This window comes from Lepisma saccharinum, chromosome 4 (genome assembly GCF_977018435.1).
Source record: "Lepisma saccharinum chromosome 4, izLepSacc3.1, whole genome shotgun sequence".
Taxonomy (NCBI): Eukaryota; Metazoa; Arthropoda; class Insecta; order Zygentoma; family Lepismatidae; genus Lepisma; species Lepisma saccharinum.
Window position 1 is genome coordinate 24,372,693 of NC_139232.1, and position 24,828 is coordinate 24,397,520.

The window sequence follows — 24,828 nt, forward strand, 5'->3', positions numbered from 1 at the left end:
GAGCTTCGACCTTATTACATTGAGTGTAAAATCACTTCAGTGTCTTCTATAGTAACGGAGATATGCGAGTTTGAAATTTTATATAATGTTTTTGTAAAACGCGATTCCAAGGATGTATTACATTGTTTCAACAATGAAAGTGGTTATTTCAAATCTCCACGACAACGACTACAATCATGCACAAATAGATTGTTTACTTTATTGTTATGAGAGTTTCCATGGTAACTAAGCAGGAATATTACACATGGATTAAATTTTTCCCGAAGAGCCAATAGAGAGCTTCGACCTGATTACATTGAGTGTAAAATCACTTCAGTATCTTATATAGTAACGGAGATATGCGAGTTTGAAATTTTATATAATGTTTTTGTAAAACGCGATTCCAAGGATGTATTACATTGTTTCAACAATGAAAGTGGTTATTTCAAATCTCCACGACAACGACTACAATCATGCACAAATAGATTGTTTACTTTATTGTTATGAGAGTTTCCATGGTAACTAAGCAGGAATATTACATATGGATTCAATTTTTCCGTATGAGCCTATAGAGAGCTTCGACCTGATTACACTGAGTGAAAATCACTTCAGTATCTTCTATAGTAACGGAGATATGCGAGTTTGAAATTTTATATAATGTTCTTGTAAAACGTGATTCCAAGGATGTATTACAATGTTTCAACAATGAAAGTGGTTATTTCAAATCTCCACGACAACAACTACAATCATGCACAAATAGATTGTTTACTTTATTGATATGAGAGTTTCCATGGAAACTAAGAATAAATATTACACGTGGATTAATTTTTTTCGGATGAGTCTATTGAGAGCTTCGACCTGATTATATTGAGTGTAAAATCACTTCAGTATCTTCTATAGTAACGCAGATATGCGAGTTTGAAATTTTATATAATGTTCTTGTAAAACGTGATTCCAAGGATGTATTACATTGTTTCAACAATGAAAGTGGTTATTTCAAATCTCCATGACAACGACTACAATCATGCACAAATAGATTGTTTACTTTATTGTTATGAGAGTTTCCATGGAAACTAAGCATGAATATTACACATGGATTAATTTTTTTCGGATGAGTCTATAGAGATCTTCGACCTTATTACATTGAGTGTAAAATCACTTCAGTGTCTTCTATAGTAACGGAGATATGCGAGTTTGAAATTTTATATAATGTTCTTGTAAAACGTGATTCCAAGGATGTATTACAATGTTTCAACAATGAAAGTGGTTATTTCAAATCTCCACAACAACAACTACAATCATGCACAAATAGATTGTTTACTTTATTGTTATGAGAGTTTCCATGGAAACTAAGCATGAATATTACACATGGATTAATATTTTTCGGATGAGTCTATAGAGAGCTTCGACCTTATTACATTGAGTGTAAAATCACTTCAGTGTCTTCTATAGTAACGGAGATATGCGAGTTTGAAATTTTATATAATGTTCTTGTAAAACGTGATTCCAAGGATGTATTACAATGTTTCAACAATGAAAGTGGTTATTTCAAATCTCCACAACAACAACTACAATCATGCACAAATAGATTGTTTACTTTATTGTTATGAGAGTTTCCATGGAAACTAAGCATGAATATTACACATGGATTAATTTTTTTCGGATGAGTCTATAGAAAGCTTCGACCTGATTATATTGAGTGTAAAATCACTTCAGTATCTTCTATAGTAACGGAGATATGCGAGTTTGAAATTTTATATAATGTTTTTGTAAAACGTGATTCCAAGGATATATTACATTGTTTCAACAAAGAAAGTAGTTATTTCAAATCTCCACGACAACAACTACAATCATGCACAAATAGATTGTTTACTCTATTGTTATGAGAGTTTCCATGCTAACTAAGCAGGAATATTACATATGGATTCAATTCTTCCGGATAAGCCTATACAGAGTTTCGACCTGATTACATTGAGTGTAAATTCACTTCTGTATCTTCTATAGTAACGGAGATATGCGAGTTTGAAATTTTATATAATGATTTTGTAAAACGTGATTCCAAGGATGTATTACATTGTTTCAACAATGAAAGTGGTTATTTCAAATCTCCAGGACAACGACTACAATCATGCACAAATAGATTGTTTACTTTATTGTTATGAGAGTTTCCATGGAAACTAAGCATGAATATTACACATGGATTAAATTTTTCCCGAAGAGCCAATAGAGAGCTTCGACCTGATTACATTGAGTGTAAAATCACTTCAGTGTCTTCTATAGTAACGGAGATATGCGAGTTTGAAATTTTATATAATGTTCTTGTAAAACGTGATTCCAAGGATGTATTACAATGTTTCAACAATGAAAGTGGTTATTTCAAATCTCCACAACAACAACTACAATCATGCACAAATAGATTGTTTACTCTATTGTTATGAGAGTTTCCGTGGTAACTAAGCAGGAATATTACATATGGGTTCAATATTTCCGGATAAGCCTATACAGAGTTTCGACCTGATTACATTGAGTGTAAATTCACTTCTGTGTCTTCAATAGTAACGGAGATATGCGAGTTTGAAATTTTATATAGTGATTTTGTAAAACGTGATTCCAAGGATGTATTACATTGTTTCAACAATGAAAGTGGTAATTTCAAATCTCCACGACAACAACTACAATCATGCACAAATAGATTGTTTACTCTATTGTTATGAGAGTTTCCATGCTAACTAAGCAGGAATATTACATATGGATTCAAGTTTTTCGTATGAGCCAATAGAGATTTTCGACCTGATTACATTGAGTGTAAAATCACTTCAGTATCTTCTATAGTAACGGAGATATGCGAGTTTGAAATTTTATATAATGTTTTTGTAAAACGTGATTCCAAGGATATATTACATTGTTTCAACAAAGAAAGTAGTTATTTCAAATCTCCACGACAACAACTACAATCATGCACAAATAGATTGTTTACTCTATTGTTATGAGAGTTTCCATGCTAACTAAGCAGGAATATTACATATGGATTCAATTCTTCCGGATAAGCCTATACAGAGTTTCGACCTGATTACATTGAGTGTAAATTCACTTCTGTATCTTCTATAGTAACGGAGATATGCGAGTTTGAAATTTTATATAATGATTTTGTAAAACGTGATTCCAAGGATGTATTACATTGTTTCAACAATGAAAGTGGTTATTTCAAATCTCCAGGACAACGACTACAATCATGCACAAATAGATTGTTTACTTTATTGTTATGAGAGTTTCCATGGAAACTAAGCATGAATATTACACATGGATTAAATTTTTCCCGAAGAGCCAATAGAGAGCTTCGACCTGATTACATTGAGTGTAAAATCGCTTCAGTATCTTCTATAGTAACGGAGATATGCGAGTTTGAAATTTTATATAATGTTTTTGTAAAACGCGATTCCAAGGATGTATTACATTGTTTCAACAATGAAAGTGGTTATTTCAAATCTCCACGACAACAACTACAATCATGCACAAATAGATTGTTTACTCTATTGTTATGAGAGTTTCCATGGTAACTAAGCAGGAATATTACATATGGATTCAATTTTTCCGGATAAGCCTATACAGAGTTTCGACCTGATTACATTGAGTGTAAATTCACTTCTGTATCTTCTATAGTAACGGAGATATGCGAGTTTGAAATTTTATATAGTGATTTTGTAAAACGTGATTCCAAGGATGTATTACAATGTTTCAACAACGAAAGTGGTTATTTCAAATCTCCACGACAACAACTACAATCATGCACAAATAGATTGTTTACTTTATTGTTATGAGAGTTTCCATGGAAACTAAGCATGAATATTACACATGGATTAATTTTTTTCGGATGAGTCTATAGAGAGCTTCGACCTTATTACATTGAGTGTAAAATCACTTCAGTGTCTTCTATAGTAACGGAGATATGCGAGTTTGAAATTTTATATAATGTTTTTGTAAAACGCGATTCCAAGGATGTATTACATTGTTTCAACAATGAAAGTGGTTATTTCAAATCTCCACGACAACGACTACAATCATGCACAAATAGATTGTTTACTTTATTGTTATGAGAGTTTCCATGGTAACTAAGCAGGAATATTACATATGGATTCAATTTTTCCGTATGAGCCTATAGAGAGCTTCGACCTGATTACATTGAGTGAAAATCACTTCAGTATCTTCTATAGTAACGGAGATATGCGAGTTTGAAATTTTATATTATGTTCTTGTAAAACGTGATTCCAAGGATGTATTACAATGTTTCAACAATGAAAGTGGTTATTTCAAATCTCCACGACAACAACTACAATCATGCACAAATAGATTGTTTACTTTATTGTTATGAGAGTTTCCATGGAAACTAAGAATAAATATTACACGTGGATTAATTTTTTTCGGATGAGTCTATTGAGAGCTTCGACCTGATTATATTGAGTGTAAAATCACTTCAGTATCTTCTATAGTAACGCAGATATGCGAGTTTGAAATTTTATATAATGTTCTTGTAAAACGTGATTCCAAGGATGTATTACATTGTTTCAACAATGAAAGTGGTTATTTCAAATCTCCATGACAACGACTACAATCATGCACAAATAGATTGTTTAATTTATTGTTATGAGAGTTTCCATGGAAACTAAGCATGAATATTACACATGGATTAAATTTTTCCCGAAGAGCCAATAGAGAGCTTCGACCTGATTACATTGAGTGTAAAATCACTTCAGTGTCTTCTATAGTAACGGAGATATGCGAGTTTGAAATTTTATATAATGTTCTTGTAAAACGTGATTCCAAGGATGTATTACAATGTTTCAACAATGAAAGTGGTTATTTCAAATCTCCACAACAACAACTACAATCATGCACAAATAGATTGTTTACTTTATTGTTATGAGAGTTTCCATGGAAACTAAGCATGAATATTACACATGGATTAATTTTTTTCGGATGAGTCTATAGAGAGCTTCGACCTTATTACATTGAGTGTAAAATCACTTCAGTGTCTTCTATAGTAACGGAGATATGCGAGTTTGAAATTTTATATAATGTTCTTGTAAAACGTGATTCCAAGGATGTATTACAATGTTTCAACAATGAAAGTGGTTATTTCAAATCTCCACAACAACAACTACAATCATGCACAAATAGATTGTTTACTTTATTGTTATGAGAGTTTCCATGGAAACTAAGCACGAATATTACACATGGATTAATTTTTTTTCGGATGAGTCTATAGAGAGCTTCGACCTGATTATATTGAGTGTAAAATCACTTCAGTATCTTCTATAGTAACGGAGATATGCGAGTTTGAAATTTTATATAATGTTTTTGTAAAACGTGATTCCAAGGATATATTACATTGTTTCAACAAAGAAAGTAGTTATTTCAAATCTCCACGACAACAACTACAATCATGCACAAATAGATTGTTTACTCTATTGTTATGAGAGTTTCCATGCTAACTAAGCAGGAATATTACATATGGATTCAATTCTTCCGGATAAGCCTATACAGAGTTTCGACCTGATTTCATTGAGTGTAAATTCACTTCTGTATCTTCTATAGTAACGGAGATATGCGAGTTTGAAATTTTATATAATGATTTTGTAAAACGTGATTCCAAGGATGTATTACATTGTTTCAACAATGAAAGTGGTTATTTCAAATCTCCAGGACAACGACTACAATCATGCACAAATAGATTGTTTACTTTATTGTTATGAGAGTTTCCATGGAAACTAAGCATGAATATTACACATGGATTAAATTTTTCCCGAAGAGCCAATAGAGAGCTTCGACCTGATTACATTGAGTGTAAAATCGCTTCAGTATCTTCTATAGTAACGGAGATATGCGAGTTTGAAATTTTATATAATGTTTTTGTAAAACGCGATTCCAAGGATGTATTACATTGTTTCAACAATGAAAGTGGTTATTTCAAATCTCCACGACAACAACTACAATCATGCACAAATAGATTGTTTACTCTATTGTTATGAGAGTTTCCATGGTAACTAAGCAGGAATATTACATATCGATTCAATTTTTCCGGATAAGCCTATACAGAATTTCGACCTGATTACATTGAGTGTAAATTCACTTCTGTATCTTCTATAGTAACGGAGATATGCGAGTTTGAAATTTTATATAGTGATTTTGTAAAACGTGATTCCAAGGATGTATTACAATGTTTCAACAACGAAAGTGGTTATTTCAAATCTCCACGACAACAACTACAATCATGCACAAATAGATTGTTTACTTTATTGTTATGAGAGTTTCCATGGAAACTAAGCATGAATATTACACATGGATTAATTTTTTTCGGATGAGTCTATAGAGAGCTTCGACCTGATTACATTGAGTGTAAAATCACTTCAGTGTCTTCTATAGTAACGGAGATATGCGAGTTTGAAATTTTATATAATGTTTTTGTAAAACGCGATTCCAAGGATGTATTACATTGTTTCAACAATGAAAGTGGTTATTTCAAATCTCCACGACAACGACTACAATCATGCACAAATAGATTGTTTACTTTATTGTTATGAGAGTTTCCATGGTAACTAAGCAGGAATATTACACATGGATTAAATTTTTCCCGAAGAGCCAATAGAGAGCTTCGACCTGATTACATTGAGTGTAAAATCACTTCAGTATCTTATATAGTAACGGAGATATGCGAGTTTGAAATTTTATATAATGTTTTTGTAAAACGCGATTCCAAGGATGTATTACATTGTTTCAACAATGAAAGTGGTTATTTCAAATCTCCACGACAACGACTACAATCATGCACAAATAGATTGTTTACTTTATTGTTATGAGAGTTTCCATGGTAACTAAGCAGGAATATTACATATGGATTCAATTTTTCCGTATGAGCCTATAGAGAGCTTCGACCTGATTACATTGAGTGAAAATCACTTCAGTATCTTCTATAGTAACGGAGATATGCGAGTTTGAAATTTTATATAATGTTCTTGTAAAACGTGATTCCAAGGATGTATTACAATGTTTCAACAATGAAAGTGGTTATTTCAAATCTCCACGACAACAACTACAATCATGCACAAATAGATTGTTTACTTTATTGTTATGAGAGTTTCCATGGAAACTAAGAATAAATATTACACGTGGATTAATTTTTTTCGGATGAGTCTATTGAGAGCTTCGACCTGATTATATTGAGTGTAAAATCACTTCAGTATCTTCTATAGTAACGCAGATATGCGAGTTTGAAATTTTATATAATGTTCTTGTAAAACGTGATTCCAAGGATGTATTACATTGTTTCAACAATGAAAGTGGTTATTTCAAATCTCCATGACAACGACTACAATCATGCACAAATAGATTGTTTACTTTATTGTTATGAGAGTTTCCATGGAAACTAAGCATGAATATTACACATGGATTAATTTTTTTCGGATGAGTCTATAGAGATCTTCGACCTTATTACATTGAGTGTAAAATCACTTCAGTGTCTTCTATAGTAACGGAGATATGCGAGTTTGAAATTTTATATAATGTTCTTGTAAAACGTGATTCCAAGGATGTATTACAATGTTTCAACAATGAAAGTGGTTATTTCAAATCTCCACAACAACAACTACAATCATGCACAAATAGATTGTTTACTTTATTGTTATGAGAGTTTCCATGGAAACTAAGCATGAATATTACACATGGATTAATATTTTTCGGATGAGTCTATAGAGAGCTTCGACCTTATTACATTGAGTGTAAAATCACTTCAGTGTCTTCTATAGTAACGGAGATATGCGAGTTAGAAATTTTATATAATGTTCTTGTAAAACGTGATTCCAAGGATGTATTACAATGTTTCAACAATGAAAGTGGTTATTTCAAATCTCCACAACAACAACTACAATCATGCACAAATAGATTGTTTACTTTATTGTTATGAGAGTTTCCATGGAAACTAAGCACGAATATTACACATGGATTAATTTTTTTTCGGATAAGTCTATAGAGAGCTTCGACCTGATTATATTGAGTGTAAAATCACTTCAGTATCTTCTATAGTAACGGAGATATGCGAGTTTGAAATATTGTATAATGTTTTTGTAAAACGTGATTCCAAGGATGTATTACAATGTTTCAACAACGAAAGTGGTTATTTCAAATCTCCACGACAACTACAATCATGCACAAATAGATTGTTTACTTTATTGTTATGAGAGTTTCCATGGAAACTAAGCATGAATATTACACATGGATTAATTTTTTTCGGATGAGTCTATAGAAAGCTTCGACCTGATTATATTGAGTGTAAAATCACTTCAGTATCTTCTATAGTATCGGAGATATGCGAGTTTGAAATTTTATATAATGTTTTTGTAAAACGTGATTCCAAGGATATATTACATTGTTTCAACAAAGAAAGTAGTTATTTCAAATCTCCACGACAACAACTACAATCATGCACAAATAGATTGTTTACTCTATTGTTATGAGAGTTTCCATGCTAACTAAGCAGGAATATTACATATGGATTCAATTCTTCCGGATAAGCCTATACAGAGTTTCGACCTGATTACATTGAGTGTAAATTCACTTCTGTATCTTCTATAGTAACGGAGATATGCGAGTTTGAAATTTTATATAATGTTTTTGTAAAACGTGATTCCAAGGATATATTACATTGTTTCAACAAAGAAAGTAGTTATTTCAAATCTCCACGACAACAACTACAATCATGCACAAATAGATTGTTTACTCTATTGTTATGAGAGTTTCCATGCTAACTAAGCAGGAATATTACACATGGATTAAATTTTTCCCGAAGAGCCAATAGAGAGCTTCGACCTGATTACATTGAGTGTAAAATCACTTCAGTGTCTTCTATAGTAACGGAGATATGCGAGTTTGAAATTTTATATAATGTTCTTGTAAAACGTGATTCCAAGGATGTATTACAATGTTTCAACAATGAAAGTGGTTATTTCAAATCTCCACAACAACAACTACAATCATGCACAAATAGATTGTTTACTCTATTGTTATGAGAGTTTCCATGCTAACTAAGCAGGAATATTACATATGGATTCAAGTTTTTCGTATGAGCCAATAGAGATTTTCGACCTGATTACATTGAGTGTAAAATCACTTCAGTATCTTCTATAGTAACGGAGATATGCGAGTTTGAAATATTGTATAATGTTTTTGTAAAACGTGATTCCAAGGATGTATTACAATGTTTCAACAACGAAAGTGGTTATTTCAAATCTCCACGACAACTACAATCATGCACAAATAGATTGTTTACTTTATTGTTATGAGAGTTTCAATGGAAACTAAGCATGAATATTACACATGGATTAATTTTTTTCGGATGAGTCTATAGAAAGCTTCGACCTGATTATATTGAGTGTAAAATCACTTCAGTGTCTTCTATAGTAACGGAGATATGCGAGTTTGAAATTTTATATAATGTTCTTGTAAAACGTGATTCCAAGGATGTATTACAATGTTTCAACAATGAAAGTGGTTATTTCAAATCTCCACAACAACAACTACAATCATGCACAAATAGATTGTTTACTTTATTGTTATGAGAGTTTCCATGGAAACTAAGCATGAATATTACACATGGATTAATATTTTTCGGATGAGTCTATAGAGAGCTTCGACCTTATTACATTGAGTGTAAAATCACTTCAGTGTCTTCTATAGTAACGGAGATATGCGAGTTTGAAATTTTATATAATGTTCTTGTAAAACGTGATTCCAAGGATGTATTACAATGTTTCAACAATGAAAGTGGTTATTTCAAATCTCCACAACAACAACTACAATCATGCACAAATAGATTGTTTACTTTATTGTTATGAGAGTTTCCATGGAAACTAAGCACGAATATTACACATGGATTATTTTTTTTTCGGATGAGTCTATAGAGAGCTTCGACCTGATTATATTGAGTGTAAAATCACTTCAGTATCTTCTATAGTAACGGAGATATGCGAGTTTGAAATATTGTATAATGTTTTTGTAAAACGTGATTCCAAGGATGTATTACAATGTTTCAACAACGAAAGTGGTTATTTCAAATCTCCACGACAACTACAATCATGCACAAATAGATTGTTTACTTTATTGTTATGAGAGTTTCCATGGAAACTAAGCATGAATATTACACATGGATTAATTTTTTTCGGATGAGTCTATAGAAAGCTTCGACCTGATTATATTGAGTGTAAAATCACTTCAGTATCTTCTATAGTAACGGAGATATGCGAGTTTGAAATTTTATATAATGTTTTTGTAAAACGTGATTCCAAGGATATATTACATTGTTTCAACAAAGAAAGTAGTTATTTCAAATCTCCACGACAACAACTACAATCATGCACAAATAGATTGTTTACTCTATTGTTATGAGAGTTTCCATGCTAACTAAGCAGGAATATTACATATGGATTCAATTCTTCCGGATAAGCCTATACAGAGTTTCGACCTGATTACATTGAGTGTAAATTCACTTCTGTATCTTCTATAGTAACGGAGATATGCGAGTTTGAAATTTTATATAATGATTTTGTAAAACGTGATTCCAAGGATGTATTACATTGTTTCAACAATGAAAGTGGTTATTTCAAATCTCCAGGACAACGACTACAATCATGCAGAAATAGATTGTTTACTTTATTGTTATGAGAGTTTCCATGGAAACTAAGCATGAATATTACACATGGATTAAATTTTTCCCGAAGAGCCAATAGAGAGCTTCGACCTGATTACATTGAGTGTAAAATCACTTCAGTGTCTTCTATAGTAACGGAGATATGCGAGTTTGAAATTTTATATAATGTTCTTGTAAAACGTGATTCCAAGGATGTATTACAATGTTTCAACAATGAAAGTGGTTATTTCAAATCTCCACAACAACAACTACAATCATGCACAAATAGATTGTTTACTCTATTGTTATGAGAGTTTCCGTGGTAACTAAGCAGGAATATTACATATGGGTTCAATATTTCCGGATAAGCCTATACAGAGTTTCGACCTGATTACATTGAGTGTAAATTCACTTCTGTGTCTTCAATAGTAACGGAGATATGCGAGTTTGAAATTTTATATAGTGATTTTGTAAAACGTGATTCCAAGGATGTATTACATTGTTTCAACAATGAAAGTGGTAATTTCAAATCTCCACGACAACAACTACAATCATGCACAAATAGATTGTTTACTCTATTGTTATGAGAGTTTCCATGCTAACTAAGCAGGAATATTACATATGGATTCAAGTTTTTCGTATGAGCCAATAGAGATTTTCGACCTGATTACATTGAGTGTAAAATCACTTCAGTATCTTCTATAGTAACGGAGATATGCGAGTTTGAAATATTGTATAATGTTTTTGTAAAACGTGATTCCAAGGATGTATTACAATGTTTCAACAACGAAAGTGGTTATTTCAAATCTCCACGACAACTACAATCATGCACAAATAGATTGTTTACTTTATTGTTATGAGAGTTTCAATGGAAACTAAGCATGAATATTACACATGGATTAATTTTTTTCGGATGAGTCTATAGAAAGCTTCGACCTGATTATATTGAGTGTAAAATCACTTCAGTATCTTCTATAGTAACGGAGATATGCGAGTTTGAAATTTTATATAATGTTTTTGTAAAACGTGATTCCAAGGATATATTACATTGTTTCAACAAAGAAAGTAGTTATTTCAAATCTCCACGACAACAACTACAATCATGCACAAATAGATTGTTTACTCTATTGTTATGAGAGTTTCCATGCTAACTAAGCAGGAATATTACATATGGATTCAATTCTTCCGGATAAGCCTATACAGAGTTTCGACCTGATTACATTGAGTGTAAATTCACTTCTGTATCTTCTATAGTAACGGAGATATGCGAGTTTGAAATTTTATATAATGATTTTGTAAAACGTGATTCCAAGGATGTATTACATTGTTTCAACAATGAAAGTGGTTATTTCAAATCTCCAGGACAACGACTACAATCATGCACAAATAGATTGTTTACTTTATTGTTATGAGAGTTTCCATGGAAACTAAGCATGAATATTACACATGGATTAAATTTTTCCCGAAGAGCCAATAGAGAGCTTCGACCTGATTACATTGAGTGTAAAATCGCTTCAGTATCTTCTATAGTAACGGAGATATGCGAGTTTGAAATTTTATATAATGTTTTTGTAAAACGCGATTCCAAGGATGTATTACATTGTTTCAACAATGAAAGTGGTTATTTCAAATCTCCACGACAACAACTACAATCATGCACAAATAGATTGTTTACTCTATTGTTATGAGAGTTTCCATGGTAACTAAGCAGGAATATTACATATGGGTTCAATTTTTCCGGATAAGCCTATACAGAGTTTCGACCTGATTACATTGAGTGTAAATTCACTTCTGTATCTTCTATAGTAACGGAGATATGCGAGTTTGAAATTTTATATAGTGATTTTGTAAAACGTGATTCCAAGGATGTATTACAATGTTTCAACAACGAAAGTGGTTATTTCAAATCTCCACGACAACAACTACAATCATGCACAAATAGATTGTTTACTTTATTGTTATGAGAGTTTCCATGGAAACTAAACATGAATATTACACATGGATTAATTTTTTTCGGATGAGTCTATAGAGAGCTTCGACCTTATTACATTGAGTGTAAAATCACTTCAGTGTCTTCTATAGTAACGGAGATATGCGAGTTTGAAATTTTATATAATGTTTTTGTAAAACGCGATTCCAAGGATGTATTACATTGTTTCAACAATGAAAGTGGTTATTTCAAATCTCCACGACAACGACTACAATCATGCACAAATAGATTGTTTACTTTATTGTTATGAGAGTTTCCATGGTAACTAAGCAGGAATATTACATATGGATTCAATTTTTCCGTATGAGCCTATAGAGAGCTTCGACCTGATTACATTGAGTGAAAATCACTTCAGTATCTTCTATAGTAACGGAGATATGCGAGTTTGAAATTTTATATAATGTTCTTGTAAAACGTGATTCCAAGGATGTATTACAATGTTTCAACAATGAAAGTGGTTATTTCAAATCTCCACGACAACAACTACAATCATGCACAAATAGATTGTTTACTTTATTGTTATGAGAGTTTCCATGGAAACTAAGAATAAATATTACACGTGGATTAATTTTTTTCGGATGAGTCTATTGAGAGCTTCGACCTGATTATATTGAGTGTAAAATCACTTCAGTATCTTCTATAGTAACGCAGATATGCGAGTTTGAAATTTTATATAATGTTCTTGTAAAACGTGATTCCAAGGATGTATTACATTGTTTCAACAATGAAAGTGGTTATTTCAAATCTCCATGACAACGACTACAATCATGCACAAATAGATTGTTTACTTTATTGTTATGAGAGTTTCCATGGAAACTAAGCATGAATATTACACATGGATTAATTTTTTTCGGATGAGTCTATAGAGAGCTTCGACCTTATTACATTGAGTGTAAAATCACTTCAGTGTCTTCTATAGTAACGGAGATATGCGAGTTTGAAATTTTATATAATGTTCTTGTAAAACGTGATTCCAAGGATGTATTACAATGTTTCAACAATGAAAGTGGTTATTTCAAATCTCCACAACAACAACTACAATCATGCACAAATAGATTGTTTACTTTATTGTTATGAGAGTTTCCATGGAAACTAAGCATGAATATTACACATGGATTAATTTTTTTCGGATGAGTCTATAGAGAGCTTCGACCTTATTACATTGAGTGTAAAATCACTTCAGTGTCTTCTATAGTAACGGAGATATGCGAGTTTGAAATTTTATATAATGTTCTTGTAAAACGTGATTCCAAGGATGTATTACAATGTTTCAACAATGAAAGTGGTTATTTCAAATCTCCACAACAACAACTACAATCATGCACAAATAGATTGTTTACTTTATTGTTATGAGAGTTTCCATGGAAACTAAGCACGAATATTACACATGGATTAATTTTTTTTCGGATGAGTCTATAGAGAGCTTCGACCTGATTATATTGAGTGTAAAATCACTTCAGTATCTTCTATAGTAACGGAGATATGCGAGTTTGAAATTTTATATAATGTTTTTGTAAAACGTGATTCCAAGGATATATTACATTGTTTCAACAAAGAAAGTAGTTATTTCAAATCTCCACGACAACAACTACAATCATGCACAAATAGATTGTTTACTCTATTGTTATGAGAGTTTCCATGCTAACTAAGCAGGAATATTACATATGGATTCAATTCTTCCGGATAAGCCTATACAGAGTTTCGACCTGATTACATTGAGTGTAAATTCACTTCTGTATCTTCTATAGTAACGGAGATATGCGAGTTTGAAATTTTATATAATGATTTTGTAAAACGTGATTCCAAGGATGTATTACATTGTTTCAACAATGAAAGTGGTTATTTCAAATCTCCAGGACAACGACTACAATCATGCACAAATAGATTGTTTACTTTATTGTTATGAGAGTTTCCATGGAAACTAAGCATGAATATTACACATGGATTAAATTTTTCCCGAAGAGCCAATAGAGAGCTTCGACCTGATTACATTGAGTGTAAAATCGCTTCAGTATCTTCTATAGTAACGGAGATATGCGAGTTTGAAATTTTATATAATGTTTTTGTAAAACGCGATTCCAAGGATGTATTACATTGTTTCAACAATGAAAGAGGTTATTTCAAATCTCCACGACAACAACTACAATCATGCACAAATAGATTATTTACTCTATTGTTATGAGAGTTTCCATGGTAACTAAGCAGGAATATTACATATGGATTCAATTTTTCCGGATAAGCCTATACAGAGTTTCGACCTGATTACATTGAGTGTAAATTCACTTCTGTATCTTCTATAGTAACGGAGATATGCGAGTTTGAAATTTTATATAGTGATTTTGTAAAACGTGATTCCAAGGATGTATTACAATGTTTCAACAACGAAAGTGGTTATTTCAAATCTCCACGACAACAACTACAATCATGCACAAATAGATTGTTTACTTTATTGTTATGAGAGTTTCCATGGAAACTAAGCATGAATATTACACATGGATTAATTTTTTTCGGATGAGTCTATAGAGAGCTTCGACCTTATTACATTGATTGTAAAATCACTTCAGTGTCTTCTATAGTAACGGAGATATGCGAGTTTGAAATTTTATATAATGTTTTTGTAAAACGCGATTCCAAGGATGTATTACATTGTTTCAACAATGAAAGTGGTTATTTCAAATCTCCACGACAACGACTACAATCATGCACAAATAGATTGTTTACTTTATTGTTATGAGAGTTTCCATGGTAACTAAGCAGGAATATTACATATGGATTCAATTTTTCCGTATGAGCCTATAGAGAGCTTCGACCTGATTACATTGAGTGAAAATCACTTCAGTATCTTCTATAGTAACGGAGATATGCGAGTTTGAAATTTTATATAATGTTCTTGTAAAACGTGATTCCAAGGATGTATTACAATGTTTCAACAATGAAAGTGGTTATTTCAAATCTCCACAACAACAACTACAATCATGCACAAATAGATTGTTTACTTTATTGTTATGAGAGTTTCCATGGAAACTAAGCATGAATATTACACATGGATTAATATTTTTCGGATGAGCCTATAGAGAGCTTCGACCTTATTACATTGAGTGTAAAATCACTTCAGTGTCTTCTATAGTAACGGAGATATGCGAGTTTGAAATTTTATATAATGTTCTTGTAAAACGTGATTCCAAGGATGTATTACAATGTTTCAACAATGAAAGTGGTTATTTCAAATCTCCACAACAACAACTACAATCATGCACAAATAGATTGTTTACTTTATTGTTATGAGAGTTTCCATGGAAACTAAGCACGAATATTACACATGGATTAATTTTTTTTCGGATGAGTCTATAGAGAGCTTCGACCTGATTATATTGAGTGTAAAATCACTTCAGTATCTTCTATAGTAACGGAGATATGCGAGTTTGAAATTTTATATAATGTTTTTGTAAAACGTGATTCCAAGGATGTATTACAATGTTTCAACAATGAAAGTGGTTATTTCAAATCTCCACAACAACAACTACAATCATGCACAAATAGATTGTTTACTCTATTGTTATGAGAGTTTCCATGCTAACTAAGCAGGAATATTACATATGGATTCAATTCTTCCGGATAAGCCTATACAGAGTTTCGACCTGATTACATTGAGTGTAAATTCACTTCTGTATCTTCTATAGTAACGGAGATATGCGAGTTTGAAATTTTATATAATGTTTTTGTAAAACGTGATTCCAAGGATATATTACATTGTTTCAACAAAGAAAGTAGTTATTTCAAATCTCCACGACAACAACTACAATCATGCACAAATAGATTGTTTACTCTATTGTTATGAGAGTTTCCATGCTAACTAAGCAGGAATATTACACATGGATTAAATTTTTCCCGAAGAGCCAATAGAGAGCTTCGACCTGATTACATTGAGTGTAAAATCACTTCAGTGTCTTCTATAGTAACGGAGATATGCGAGTTTGAAATTTTATATAATGTTCTTGTAAAACGTGATTCCAAGGATGTATTACAATGTTTCAACAATGAAAGTGGTTATTTCAAATCTCCACAACAACAACTACAATCATGCACAAATAGATTGTTTACTCTATTGTTATGAGAGTTTCCATGCTAACTAAGCAGGAATATTACATATGGATTCAAGTTTTTCGTATGAGCCAATAGAGATTTTCGACCTGATTACATTGAGTGTAAAATCACTTCAGTATCTTCTATAGTAACGGAGATATGCGAGTTTGAAATATTGTATAATGTTTTTGTAAAACGTGATTCCAAGGATGTATTACAATGTTTCAACAACGAAAGTGGTTATTTCAAATCTCCACGACAACTACAATCATGCACAAATAGATTGTTTACTTTATTGTTATGAGAGTTTCAATGGAAACTAAGCATGAATATTACACATGGATTAATTTTTTTCGGATGAGTCTATAGAAAGCTTCGACCTGATTATATTGAGTGTAAAATCACTTCAGTGTCTTCTATAGTAACGGAGATATGCGAGTTTGAAATTTTATATAATGTTCTTGTAAAACGTGATTCCAAGGATGTATTACAATGTTTCAACAATGAAAGTGGTTATTTCAAATCTCCACAACAACAACTACAATCATGCACAAATAGATTGTTTACTTTATTGTTATGAGAGTTTCCATGGAAACTAAGCATGAATATTACACATGGATTAATATTTTTCGGATGAGTCTATAGAGAGCTTCGACCTTATTACATTGAGTGTAAAATCACTTCAGTGTCTTCTATAGTAACGGAGATATGCGAGTTTGAAATTTTATATAATGTTCTTGTAAAACGTGATTCCAAGGATGTATTACAATGTTTCAACAATGAAAGTGGTTATTTCAAATCTCCACAACAACAACTACAATCATGCACAAATAGATTGTTTACTTTATTGTTATGAGAGTTTCCATGGAAACTAAGCACGAATATTACACATGGATTATTTTTTTTTCGGATGAGTCTATAGAGAGCTTCGACCTGATTATATTGAGTGTAAAATCACTTCAGTATCTTCTATAGTAACGGAGATATGCGAGTTTGAAATATTGTATAATGTTTTTGTAAAACGTGATTCCAAGGATGTATTACAATGTTTCAACAACGAAAGTGGTTATTTCAAATCTCCACGACAACTACAATCATGCACAAATAGATTGTTTACTTTATTGTTATGAGAGTTTCCATGGAAACTAAGCATGAATATTACACATGGATTAATTTTTTTCGGATGAGTCTATAGAAAGCTTCGACCTGATTATATTGAGTGTAAAATCACTTCAGTATCTTCTATAGTAACGGAGATATGCGAGTTTGAAATTTTATATAATGTTTTTGTAAAACGTGATTCCAAGGATATATTACATTGTTTCAACAAAGAAAGTAGTTATTTCAAATCTCCACGACAACAACTACAATCATGCACAAATAGATTGTTTACTCTATTGTTATGAGAGTTTCCATGCTAACTAAGCAGGAATATTACATATGGATTCAATTCTTCCGGATAAGCCTATACAGAGTTTCGACCTGATTACATTGAGTGTAAATTCACTTCTGTATCTTCTATAGTAACGGAGATATGCGAGTTTGAAATTTTATATAATGATTTTGTAAAACGTGATTCCAAGGATGTATTACATTGTTTCAACAATGAAAGTGGTTATTTCAAATCTCCAGGACAACGACTACAATCATGCAGAAATAGATTGTTTACTTTATTGTTATGAGAGTTTCCATGGAAACTAAGCATGAATATTACACATGGATTAAATTTTTCCCGAAGAGCCAATAGAGAGCTTCGACCTGATTACATTGAGTGTAAAATCACTTCAGTGTCTTCTATAGTAACGGAGATATGCGAGTTTGAAATTTTATATAATGTTCTTGTAAAACGTGATTCCAAGGATGTATTACAATGTTTCAACAATGAAAGTGGTTATTTCAAATCTCCACAACAACAACTACAATCATGCACAAATAGATTGTTTACTCTATTGTTATGAGAGTTTCCGTGGTAACTAAGCAGGAATATTACATATGGGTTCAATATTTCCGGATAAGCCTATACAGAGTTTCGACCTGATTACATTGAGTGTAAATTCACTTCTGTGTCTTCAATAGTAACGGAGATATGCGAGTTTGAAATTTTATATAGTGATTTTGTAAAACGTGATTCCAAGGATGTATTACATTGTTTCAACAATGAAAGTGGTAATTTCAAATCTCCACGACAACAACTACAATCATGCACAAATAGATTGTTTACTCTATTGTTATGAGAGTTTCCATGCTAACTAAGCAGGAATATTACATATGGATTCAAGTTTTTCGTATGAGCCAATAGAGATTTTCGACCTGATTACATTGAGTGTAAAATCACTTCAGTATCTTCTATAGTAACGGAGATATGCGAGTTTGAAATATTGTATAATGTTTTTGTAAAACGTGATTCCAAGGATGTATTACAATGTTTCAACAACGAAAGTGGTTATTTCAAATCTCCACGACAACTACAATCATGCACAAATAGATTGTTTACTTTATTGTTATGAGAGTTTCAATGGAAACTAAGCATGAATATTACACATGGATTAATTTTTTTCGGATGAGTCTATAGAAAGCTTCGACCTGATTATATTGAGTGTAAAATCACTTCAGTATCTTCTATAGTAACGGAGATATGCGAGTTTGAAATTTTATATAATGTTTTTGTAAAACGTGATTCCAAGGATATATTACATTGTTTCAACAAAGAAAGTAGTTATTTCAAATCTCCACGACAACAACTACAATCATGCACAAATAGATTGTTTACTCTATTGTTATGAGAGTTTCCATGCTAACTAAGCAGGAATATTACATATGGATTCAATTCTTCCGGATAAGCCTATACAGAGTTTCGACCTGATTACATTGAGTGTAAATTCACTTCTGTATCTTCTATAGTAACGGAGATATGCGAGTTTGAAATTTTATATAATGATTTTGTAAAACGTGATTCCAAGGATGTATTACATTGTTTCAACAATGAAAGTGGTTATTTCAAATCTCCAGGACAACGACTACAATCATGCACAAATAGATTGTTTACTTTATTGTTATGAGAGTTTCCATGGAAACTAAGCATGAATATTACACATGGATTAAATTTTTCCCGAAGAGCCAATAGAGAGCTTCGACCTGATTACATTGAGTGTAAAATCGCTTCAGTATCTTCTATAGTAACGGAGATATGCGAGTTTGAAATTTTATATAATGTTTTTGTAAAACGCGATTCCAAGGATGTATTACATTGTTTCAACAATGAAAGTGGTTATTTCAAATCTCCACGACAACAACTACAATCATGCACAAATAGATTGTTTACTCTATTGTTATGAGAGTTTCCATGGTAACTAAGCAGGAATATTACATATGGGTTCAATTTTTCCGGATAAGCCTATACAGAGTTTCGACCTGATTACATTGAGTGTAAATTCACTTCTGTATCTTCTATAGTAACGGAGATATGCGAGTTTGAAATTTTATATAGTGATTTTGTAAAACGTGATTCCAAGGATGTATTACAATGTTTCAACAACGAAAGTGGTTATTTCAAATCTCCACGACAACAACTACAATCATGCACAAATAGATTGTTTACTTTATTGTTATGAGAGTTTCCATGGAAACTAAACATGAATATTACACATGGATTAATTTTTTTCGGATGAGTCTATAGAGAGCTTCGACCTTATTACATTGAGTGTAAAATCACTTCAGTGTCTTCTATAGTAACGGAGATATGCGAGTTTGAAATTTTATATAATGTTTTTGTAAAACGCGATTCCAAGGATGTATTACATTGTTTCAACAATGAAAGTGGTTATTTCAAATCTCCACGACAACGACTACAATCATGCACAAATAGATTGTTTACTTTATTGTTATGAGAGTTTCCATGGTAACTAAGCAGGAATATTACATATGGATTCAATTTTTCCGTATGAGCCTATAGAGAGCTTCGACCTGATTACATTGAGTGAAAATCACTTCAGTATCTTCTATAGTAACGGAGATATGCGAGTTTGAAATTTTATATAATGTTCTTGTAAAACGTGATTCCAAGGATGTATTACAATGTTTCAACAATGAAAGTGGTTATTTCAAATCTCCACGACAACAACTACAATCATGCACAAATAGATTGTTTACTTTATTGTTATGAGAGTTTCCATGGAAACTAAGAATAAATATTACACGTGGATTAATTTTTTTCGGATGAGTCTATTGAGAGCTTCGACCTGATTATATTGAGTGTAAAATCACTTCAGTATCTTCTATAGTAACGCAGATATGCGAGTTTGAAATTTTATATAATGTTCTTGTAAAACGTGATTCCAAGGATGTATTACATTGTTTCAACAATGAAAGTGGTTATTTCAAATCTCCATGACAACGACTACAATCATGCACAAATAGATTGTTTACTTTATTGTTATGAGAGTTTCCATGGAAACTAAGCATGAATATTACACATGGATTAATTTTTTTCGGATGAGTCTATAGAGAGCTTCGACCTTATTACATTGAGTGTAAAATCACTTCAGTGTCTTCTATAGTAACGGAGATATGCGAGTTTGAAATTTTATATAATGTTCTTGTAAAACGTGATTCCAAGGATGTATTACAATGTTTCAACAATGAAAGTGGTTATTTCAAATCTCCACAACAACAACTACAATCATGCACAAATAGATTGTTTACTTTATTGTTATGAGAGTTTCCATGGAAACTAAGCATGAATATTACACATGGATTAATTTTTTTCGGATGAGTCTATAGAGAGCTTCGACCTTATTACATTGAGTGTAAAATCACTTCAGTGTCTTCTATAGTAACGGAGATATGCGAGTTTGAAATTTTATATAATGTTCTTGTAAAACGTGATTCCAAGGATGTATTACAATGTTTCAACAATGAAAGTGGTTATTTCAAATCTCCACAACAACAACTACAATCATGCACAAATAGATTGTTTACTTTATTGTTATGAGAGTTTCCATGGAAACTAAGCACGAATATTACACATGGATTAATTTTTTTTCGGATGAGTCTATAGAGAGCTTCGACCTGATTATATTGAGTGTAAAATCACTTCAGTATCTTCTATAGTAACGGAGATATGCGAGTTTGAAATTTTATATAATGTTTTTGTAAAACGTGATTCCAAGGATATATTACATTGTTTCAACAAAGAAAGTAGTTATTTCAAATCTCCACGACAACAACTACAATCATGCACAAATAGATTGTTTACTCTATTGTTATGAGAGTTTCCATGCTAACTAAGCAGGAATATTACATATGGATTCAATTCTTCCGGATAAGCCTATACAGAGTTTCGACCTGATTACATTGAGTGTAAATTCACTTCTGTATCTTCTATAGTAACGGAGATATGCGAGTTTGAAATTTTATATAATGATTTTGTAAAACGTGATTCCAAGGATGTATTACATTGTTTCAACAATGAAAGTGGTTATTTCAAATCTCCAGGACAACGACTACAATCATGCACAAATAGATTGTTTACTTTATTGTTATGAGAGTTTCCATGGAAACTAAGCATGAATATTACACATGGATTAAATTTTTCCCGAAGAGCCAATAGAGAGCTTCGACCTGATTACATTGAGTGTAAAATCGCTTCAGTATCTTCTATAGTAACGGAGATATGCGAGTTTGAAATTTTATATAATGTTTTTGTAAAACGCGATTCCAAGGATGTATTACATTGTTTCAACAATGAAAGAGGTTATTTCAAATCTCCACGACAACAACTACAATCATGCACAAATAGATTATTTACTCTATTGTTATGAGAGTTTCCATGGTAACTAAGCAGGAATATTACATATGGATTCAATTTTTCCGGATAAGCCTATACAGAGTTTCGACCTGATTACATTGAGTGTAAATTCACTTCTGTATCTTCTATAGTAACGGAGATATGCGAGTTTGAAATTTTATATAGTGATTTTGTAAAACGTGATTCCAAGGATGTATTACAATGTTTCAACAACGAAAGTGGTTATTTCAAATCTCCACGACAACAACTACAATCATGCACAAATAGATTGTTTACTTTATTGTTATGAGAGTTTCCATGGAAACTAAGCATGAATATTACACATGGATTAATTTTTTTCGGATGAGTCTATAGAGAGCTTCGACCTTATTACATTGATTGTAAAATCACTTCAGTGTCTTCTATAGTAACGGAGATATGCGAGTTTGAAATTTTATATAATGTTTTTGTAAAACGCGATTCCAAGGATGTATTACATTGTTTCAACAATGAAAGTGGTTATTTCAAATCTCCACGACAACGACTACAATCATGCACAAATAGATTGTTTACTTTATTGTTATGAGAGTTTCCATGGTAACTAAGCAGGAATATTACATATGGATTCAATTTTTCCGTATGAGCCTATAGAGAGCTTCGACCTGATTACATTGAGTGAAAATCACTTCAGTATCTTCTATAGTAACGGAGATATGCGAGTTTGAAATTTTATATAATGTTCTTGTAAAACGTGATTCCAAGGATGTATTACAATGTTTCAACAATGAAAGTGGTTATTTCAAATCTCCACAACAACAACTACAATCATGCACAAATAGATTGTTTACTTTATTGTTATGAGAGTTTCCATGGAAACTAAGCATGAATATTACACATGGATTAATATTTTTCGGATGAGCCTATAGAGAGCTTCGACCTTATTACATTGAGTGTAAAATCACTTCAGTGTCTTCTATAGTAACGGAGATATGCGAGTTTGAAATTTTATATAATGTTCTTGTAAAACGTGATTCCAAGGATGTATTACAATGTTTCAACAATGAAAGTGGTTATTTCAAATCTCCACAACAACAACTACAATCATGCACAAATAGATTGTTTACTTTATTGTTATGAGAGTTTCCATGGAAACTAAGCACGAATATTACACATGGATTAATTTTTTTTCGGATGAGTCTATAGAGAGCTTCGACCTGATTATATTGAGTGTAAAATCACTTCAGTATCTTCTATAGTAACGGAGATATGCGAGTTTGAAATTTTATATAATGTTTTTGTAAAACGTGATTCCAAGGATGTATTACAATGTTTCAACAATGAAAGTGGTTATTTCAAATCTCCACAACAACAACTACAATCATGCACAAATAGATTGTTTACTCTATTGTTATGAGAGTTTCCGTGGTAACTAAGCAGGAATATTACATATGGGTTCAATTTTTCCGGATAAGCCTATACAGAGTTTCGACCTGATTACATTGAGTGTAAATTCACTTCTGTGTCTTCAATAGTAACGGAGATATGCGAGTTTGAAATTTTATATAGTGATTTTGTAAAACGTGATTCCAAGGATGTATTACATTGTTTCAACAATGAAAGTGGTAATTTCAAATCTCCACGACAACAACTACAATCATGCACAAATAGATTGTTTACTCTATTGTTATGAGAGTTTCCATGCTAACTAAGCAGGAATATTACATATGGATTCAAGTTTTTCGTATGAGCCAATAGAGATCTTCGACCTGATTACATTGAGTGTAAAATCACTTCAGTATCTTCTATAGTAACGGAGATATGCGAGTTTGAAATATTGTATAATGTTTTTGTAAAACGTGATTCCAAGGATGTATTACAATGTTTCAACAACGAAAGTGGTTATTTCAAATCTCCACGACAACTACAATCATGCACAAATAGATTGTTTACTTTATTGTTATGAGAGTTTCAATGGAAACTAAGCATGAATATTACACATGGATTAATTTTTTTCGGATGAGTCTATAGAAAGCTTCGACCTGATTATATTGAGTGTAAAATCACTTCAGTATCTTCTATAGTAACGGAGATATGCGAGTTTGAAATTTTATATAATGTTTTTGTAAAACGTGATTCCAAGGATATATTACATTGTTTCAACAAAGAAAGTAGTTATTTCAAATCTCCACGACAACAACTACAATCATGCACAAATAGATTGTTTACTCTATTGTTATGAGAGTTTCCATGCTAACTAAGCAGGAATATTACATATGGATTCAATTCTTCCGGATAAGCCTATACAGAGTTTCGACC